The sequence below is a fragment of the Bison bison genome, unplaced genomic scaffold (assembly GCF_000754665.1).
Source record: "Bison bison bison isolate TAMUID 2011002044 unplaced genomic scaffold, Bison_UMD1.0 scf7180017864489, whole genome shotgun sequence".
Classification (NCBI taxonomy): domain Eukaryota; kingdom Metazoa; phylum Chordata; class Mammalia; order Artiodactyla; family Bovidae; genus Bison; species Bison bison.
The window spans coordinates 4,595,630-4,603,899 of record NW_011495048.1 but is presented as its reverse complement, the minus strand read 5'-3'; positions in this window follow the sequence as shown (position 1 = coordinate 4,603,899).

The window sequence follows — 8,270 nt, the reverse complement described above, 5'->3', positions numbered from 1 at the left end:
CTTCCTTACCAGAGCCTACAGGCACAGGCTGGTTCCTTCTAACTCCTTCTGACATAACTTCTTGCTGCTGCTCTCACTCCCATACCTATCTTATGACCTCAGTGGCCAGCCTGGCTGCCATTGCTCCTACCTGTTATCCAAGAACTCTTGCACGACTTCCTAGCCATTATTCCAATTCCATCTCCTGGCTTATTGACTTTAATTCTTGGCAACTAGAGGCTGTTTCACCTTTGTTATTTATTTGCTCATTTGTGTGTTTTGGGTAGCATAGGGGTGGGTATTCCCAGAGACTTCTACTATGTTTGGAGATATCAACTATGCCTCAAGAGTTGTGTGATAGCATACCTTAAAACCAGACCAGAGACATGCAAAACTGGGGATTGTTTCTGCTTTGGCTTAGCCTCTTCATTCCTTCTGAAGCTATTTCTCCACTGTTCTCCAATAGCATATTTGACGCCAAAAGACCTGGGGAGAGTTCTTCTTTCAGTGTCCTATATTTTTGCCTTTTCATACTGTTATTGGGGTTCTCAAGGCAAGAATATAGAAGTGGTATGCCCAGTTGTGGATGTGTCTGGTGGTGAAAGTAAAGTCCAATGCTGTAAGAACAAAATCACATAGGAACCTGGAATGTTAGATCCATGAATCAAGGTAAATTAGAAGTTGTCAAACAGGAGATGGCAAGAGTGAGCATTGACCTTTTAGGAATCAGTGAACTAAAATGGAAAGAAATGGGCAAATTTAATTCAGATTATATCTACTACTGTGGCCAAGAATCCCTTAGAAGAAATGGAGTAGCCATGATAGTCAACAGAGTCTGAAATGCAATATACTTGAGTGCAATCTCAAAAATGACAAAATGACCTCTGTTCAGTCAATATCACAGTAATCAAAGTATATGCCCCAATCACTGATGCTGACATTGAACAGTTCTATGAAGACCTACAAGACCTTCTAGAACTAACACCAAAACAAAAGATGCCCGTATCATCATAGATGACTGGAATTCAGAAGTAGGAAGTCAAGAGATACATGGAGTAACAGACAAGTTTAGCCTTGGAGTACAAAATGAAGCCAGACAAAGGCTAACAGAGTTTTGCCAAGACAACACACTGGTGATAGCAAACACCCTCTTCCAACAACACAAGACATGACTCTACACATGGACCTCACCAGACAGTTAATACCAAAATCAGATTGATTGTATTCTGTATAGCCAAAGATGGAGAACCTCTGTACAGTCAGCAAAAATAAGACCAGAAGATGACTGTGTCTCATATCATGAACTCCTTTTGTAAAATTCAGACTTAAATTGAAGCATGTGGGGAAAACCACTAGGCCATTCAGGTATGATGTAAATCAAATCCCTTATGATTATACAGTGGAAGTGACAAATAAATTCAAGGGATTAGATCTGATATAAAGAGTGCCTGAAGAACTATGGACAGAGGTTGGTAATACTGTACAGGAGGTAGTGATCAAAACCATTCCCAAGGAAAAAGAAATGGAAAAAGGCAAATTTGCTGTCTGAGGAGGCCATACAAATAGCTGAGAAAAGACGAGAAATGAAAGACAAAGGAGAAAAGGAAAGATATATCTACAGATACATCTGAATGCAGAGTTCCAAAGAATAGCAGGGAGAGCTAACAAAGCCATCCTAAGTGAAAAATGCAAAGAAATAGAGGAAACAATAGAATGGGAAAGACTAGAGATCTCTTAATGAAAATTAGAGATACCAAGGGAACATTTCATGCATACATGGGCTCAATAAAGGACAGAAATAGTATGGACCTAACAGAAGCAGAAGATATTAAGAAGACATGGCAAGAATACACAGAAGAACTATACCAAAAAAAAAAGATCTTAATGACTCAGATAACCACGATGGTGTGATCACTCACCTGGAGTCAGACATCCTGGAGTGTGAAGTCAAGTGGACCTTAGAAAGCATGACTAAAAGCAAAGCTAGTGGAGGTGAAGGAATTCCAGCTGGGCTATTTCAAATCTTAAAAGAAGATGCTGTGAAAGTGCTGCACTCAATATGCCAGCAAATTGGGAAATCTCAGCAGTGGCCACAAGACTGGAAAAGGTCAGTTTTCATTCCAGTCTCAAAGAAAGGCAATGCCAAAGAATGCTCAAACTACTGCACAACTGTACTCATTTCACATGCTAGCAAAGTAATGCTCAAAATCCTTCAAGATAAGCTTCAAAAGTATGTGAACCAAGAATTTTAATATGTACAAGCTGGATTTAGAAAAGACAGAGGAAGCAGAGAGCAAACTGCCAACATCCATTGGATAAAGAAAAAGCAAGAGAATTACAGAAAAACATCTGCTTCATCGACAACGTTAAAGCCTTTGACTGTGTGGATCAGAACTAATTTGTGGAAAATTCTGAAAGAGGTGGAAATACCAAACCACCTTATTTGCCTCCTGAGAAACATGTATGCATCTCAGGAAGCAACCGTTTAAACTGGACATGGAAAAACAAATTGGTTCAAAGCTGGAAAAGGAATATCTCAAGGTTGTATATTGTCACCCTGCTTATTTAACTTCTATGCAAAGTACATCATGCGAAATGCCAGGCTGGATGAAGCACAAGCTGGAATCAAGATTGCCAGGAGAAATATCAATAACCTCAGATAGGAAGATGACAACATGCTTATGGTAGAAAGCAAAGAGGAACTAAAGAGCCTCTTGAATGAAGTGAAAGAGGACAGTGAAAAAGTCCGCTTAAAACTCAGCATTCAAAACCTAAGATCTTGGCATCCTACCCTATCACTTCATGGCACATAGATGGGGAAATAATGGAAACAGAGACTTTTTTCCTTGGACTCCCAAATCACTGTGGACAGTGACCACAGCCATGAAATTAAAAGACGCTTGCTCCTTGGAAGAAAAGCAATGACAAACGTAGACAGTGTATTAAAAAGCAGATATATTATTTTGCCTATAAAGATCCACATAGTCAAAGCTATGCTTTTTTCAGTCATCACGTATGGATGTGAGAGCTGGACAATAAAAAAGACTGATCACTGAAGAATTGATGCCTTCAAACTGCGATGCTGGAGAAGACTCTTGAGAGTCCCATGGACCACAAGGAGATCAAATCTGTCAATCCTAAAGGAAATCAATCCTGAATATCCATTGAAAGGACTGATACTGAAGCTGAAGCTCTAATACTTTGGCCACCTGATGCAAAAAGTCAGTTCTTTGGAAAAGACCCTGATGCTGGAAAAGTTTGAGGGCAGGAGGAGACTGGATGACAGAGGATGAGGTGGTTGGATGACATCTCCAACTCAATGGACATGAGTTTGGCACAAGCTCTGGGAAATGGTCAAGAACAGGGAAGCCTAGAGTGCTGCAGTCCATGGGGTCACAAAGAGTCAGACAGGACTGACAGACTGAACAGCAACAATCCCTTAAAACTGGTCATTATTCCAGAATTGTAACTGCTATCTTGCAATTTCTCCATTATCAGTGTATTCTCAGGAGGTTTGTCAGTCTCTCCATTTCTTCATTTCTCTTGTGTCTTGAACTCTCTCTGTACAGACTTTCCTTCTTATCACTCCACTGAAGCTGTTTATTCTGAGGTCATAATGATCTCCATTTTGTCAAAGATCACACTCAATTCTTAATTTTCATCTTGCTCAAACTGTCCCCAGTACTTACCAAATTCCCTCCTTCATTGAAGTAATTCTGAAACGGCCCACAAAATACTCTCCTGGGTTTTTTCTAATTCATTGGCTTCTTTCTAGTTTTTTTCTTGCTTCCTTTCTACCCAAACGGTGCCCATCCCCGTTCTTGGGCCTCTTCTTTTCTCCAGCTTCTCTATCTTGGTGTTCTCATCAGGTCCTAATGCTTTAAATTTCAACTGCACCTTGTGGATTCCCAAACTTGACCAGTCTTGACCTCTTCCTAATCCTGGATACCCCTCATGTATCCAGTGCCTCTTTGGCATTTCCTGTTGGTATATATACTGTGCAACTTAAACTTAACAGATGGAATTAAACATCATTGACAACAAAACAGAAATATTGACTCTGCCCAATATATGTTTCTCTCCTGTTATTCCCCATTTAAAAATATGGCATCACTTTTGCATCAGTTGCTTAACCTAAAATTTTTAATTGCTCTTATGCTATACAAGCAATAAATCTACAAGAGCTATCAGCTTTATCTTTAAAATACATGCAATATTTCACCACTCTTCAGCACCTCCACTGCCACCACCTATTCCAAACAAATATCTCCTACCCAAACAAACACAATAGCTTTCAAACTATTCTTCCAGCTTTGATTATGCCCACAATGATTTAATTAAATGTTGTTTTTGTTGTTGTTCAGTCTCTCAGTCCTGTCTGAGTCTTTGTGACCCCATGGACTGCAGCATGCCAGCCTTCCCTGTCCTTCACCAACTCCTGGAGTTTGCTCAAACTCATGTCCATTGAGTCAGTGATGCCATCCAACCAACTCAGTCTCTGTTCTCTCCTTCTCCTCCTGCCTTCAATCTTTCCCAGCATCAGGATCTCTTCCAATGAGTCGACTTCTCTCATTGGAATTAACTAAAAATGTTAATTTGATGATATTACTCTCTAATTTTGTTTCCTACCACTGTAACAACTGTGAGAATTACTGACCTTCTTTCTTATACAGCAAACTCATTCTCAACTACTGGCTTTTTTCCCCACTGCTCCCTTTGTCTGGAAAACTGCTCTAGGTTCTCCCTTTCATTCATGACTCACTTAAATGTTGCCTGTCAGAGAAGCCTTCCCTTCATCTAAATAGACTTTAAATCTGTTATACCTTATTCCTTTAACTTACCTCACCTCATATTTTTCAAGTATTTGTGTACTGACAGGTTCCACCAACATTTCATAAGTAAATAACTATCTATAATACATAATATTATAACATATTAATATATATAATAATATATATTAATATATAATAATAATATATAATATATCTATAATATATAATATATCCATGTGTGCACACATGCTAAGTTGCTGCAGTGGTGTTCAGCTCTTTGTGACGCTATGGACTGTAGCTTACCAGGCTCCCCTGTCCATGGGATTCTCCAGGCAAGAATACTGGAGTGGGTTGCCATGCCCTCCTCCAGGACATCTTTTTGACCTAGGGATTGAATCTAAGTCTCTTACATCTCCTGCACTGGTGGCAGGTTCTTTACCATTAGTGCCACCTGGGAAGCCCATGTATATCCATGCATATGTGTATTAGAATAAATATGTAGACAGACAAATGCAAACATAACATACATATAAAATACACATAGATATGTCTATATATACATATACATATGCACATATATAAAAATGTATGCATGTTTTGTTCTATTTAGACTAGACAGTATATTTTATGAGGACAGAAATTTTCCTATCCTGATTACCTATTTATTCTCATGTTCCATTACAATCCTGGTTCATAGTACATGTTCAATACATATAAACTGAATAGTAAATGAAAAAATATATAATAATCATGAGACAAGATATGCAAAACAACAGAAAAAAATAAAGCTATATACAACAATTAACAGCAAAAATTATGATGGGTAATTGTAACACATATACATTTGCAATTTTAACTGTAACACAATATTTTATACATTGGAAGAGCACACAGACATCTTTCATTTGTATTTTGTATTGTGGTAAAATATACATAGCATATAATTTACCATTAATGACATATTTTTAATCTTTAAAATTGACTTCAATAACTAAAAGAACGAGAATTTAAATGGTATTTTGGTACATCACTAAGAAACAATGGAATGCTTATCATGATTAGGTACTAACTCATTCAACTTTTTTTCTGTCAAAATTACACTTAGCTTTGTAATGCCTTTGAAATTTAATTTTTTTTTCATAAACCAAACAACAAATTAAACCTCATTTAATTTTTAAATTTGATGTATATTATACACTGTGACTACATAAAACTAATTAACAAAGAATAACAAAGCTCCAAGTAAAGCCTACAGAAATCACAGCACAAACATTTGGAAGCTAAACAGAAACAGCTTTCTAGTTGTTATAGTTGATATTAACAGATCTATTTTCAATTACAGACTATTTGGAAAACAACAAAACTGAAAAGAAAATATCAATATATGCAATGCAAAATTTGAGTAGTTTAATTATGAAATGTTAATTTTAATATACTAAATCAAATTTTTAAGCAAGAACAACAAAACAACAAAAGGAACATAATAAATGTAAAAGAAAGTAAATGGTAAAGGCAAACAGAAAATAATTACTTACAAAGCAAGAAAAAAGTAAAGCTGCAATTTCAAGAGATGATTTTTTCCAAAAATTAATTTAATGGAAAAGTGTAACACATCTCCAAGGACAACCTTCACTACTAGACCTGCTGTCTTCATATATTCCAGGCTTCTTAATATATTGGAGCTAGATTTATTAAGCTGTTTAAGAAAAATGCCAAATGGAAGAGGAAAGTGTTTTGTCTCCCAGACCACTATACACACTTTGGAATGCTTTTCCTTGATGGACAAATGGTGTCTCTGCATGCCTGCAACTACCTGCAAGACACCCTACCTTTGACAAAAGTGATTCCAAAAAAGCTAGAGACTTCCAAGTCCCTTGTTGCAGCATAAGAAAATTCAAGTGTCATTTTAGAGCCATCCTGCAAAATGACTAATGGAATTTAGCCACCCTAGCTTTAGCACTCTTTATCCTTTTCCTTTATTTTTAATCCATTTGTGCCTTTATATATAAAGTACATTTCTTGTAGGCAGAAAATGGTGGCTTTTGTTGCTTCTTCAATCAGACAATCTCTGCTTTTTAATTGAGATGTTTAGATTGGAATCAGAACCCTATCACCAGTGGGGCAAATCTGAATAATGGGTCAAATCCAGCCAGCATTCATGCAGTTACCTATTACCTACAGCTGTGTTTGTGCTGTAACAGTAGAGTTCAGCTCTTAAGATAAGGCTTGAAAGATATTTTCTATCTGGTCTTTTACCAGAAAAGATTTTCTGATTTCTTGTTCAAATTTAATATGATTCTCAAAATAATTAAAGGCTATAATTTTGGTTTTGTTTTCTATTTGACCCACTTTAATTTGACCCCTAACTTTTGTTACTATTTCTGTCTCTTTTTTATATTAATTGAATATTTTTTATAGTTCCAAATTATCCCCTTTATTGGAATACTAGCTATAACATTTTTTTGTTATTTTAATAGTGCTATGGTTTAGTAATTACATATTTAACTTATTAAGTCTATATTCAAGAAATATTACACAACTTCATTAAAAGTGTAGACACTTACAATAGTGCAATTTCATTTGACATCTCCTGCAAGCCCACAGATAACATCATACTCAATGGTGAAAAGCTGAAAGTTTTTTCTCCAAGGTCAAGAACAAGACAAAGGTGCCCACTCTATTTAGCATAGTACTGGAAGTCCTAAACATAGTAATCTGGCAATAAAATAAAAAGCACATAAAATGGAAAGGAAGATACAAAACTGCCTGTGTTTTGCACATGACATGATCTTATATATAGAAAGTCATAACAATTATTTTCAAAAAAACTGTTAGAAGTAATAAATGAATTAAGTTAACATTGCAGAATGCAAAATCAACATGAGAATTCAGCAGTGTTTCTATACATTAACAACAAAATATTTGAAAAGAAATAAAGAAAACAACCTCACTCACAATTGGATCAGATCAGATCAGTTGCTCAGTCATGTCTGACTCTTTGCGACCCCGTGAATCTCAGCACGCCAGGCCTCCCTGTCCATCACCAACTCCTAGAGTTCACTCAGACTCACGTTCATCTAGTCAGTGATGCCATCCAGCCATCTCATCTTCTGTCGTCCCCTTCTCCTCTTGCCCCCAATCCCTCCCAGCATCAGAGTCTTTTCCGATGAGTCAACTCTTCGCATGAGATGGCCAAAGTACTGGAGTTTCAGCTTTAGCATCATTCCTTCCAAAGAAATCCCAGGGCTGATCTCCTTCAGAATGGACTGGTTGGATCTCCTTGCAGTCCAAGGGACTCTCAAGACTCTTCTCCAACACCACAGTTCAAAAGCATCAATTCTTTGGCACTCAGCTTTCTTTATAGTCCAACTCTCACATCCACATATAACTACTGGAAAAACCATAGCCTTGACTAGACGAACCTTTCTTGGCAAAGTAATGTCTCTGCTTTTCAATATGCTATCTAGGTTGGTCATAACTTTCCTTCCAAGGAGTAAGCGTCTTTTAATTTCATGGCTG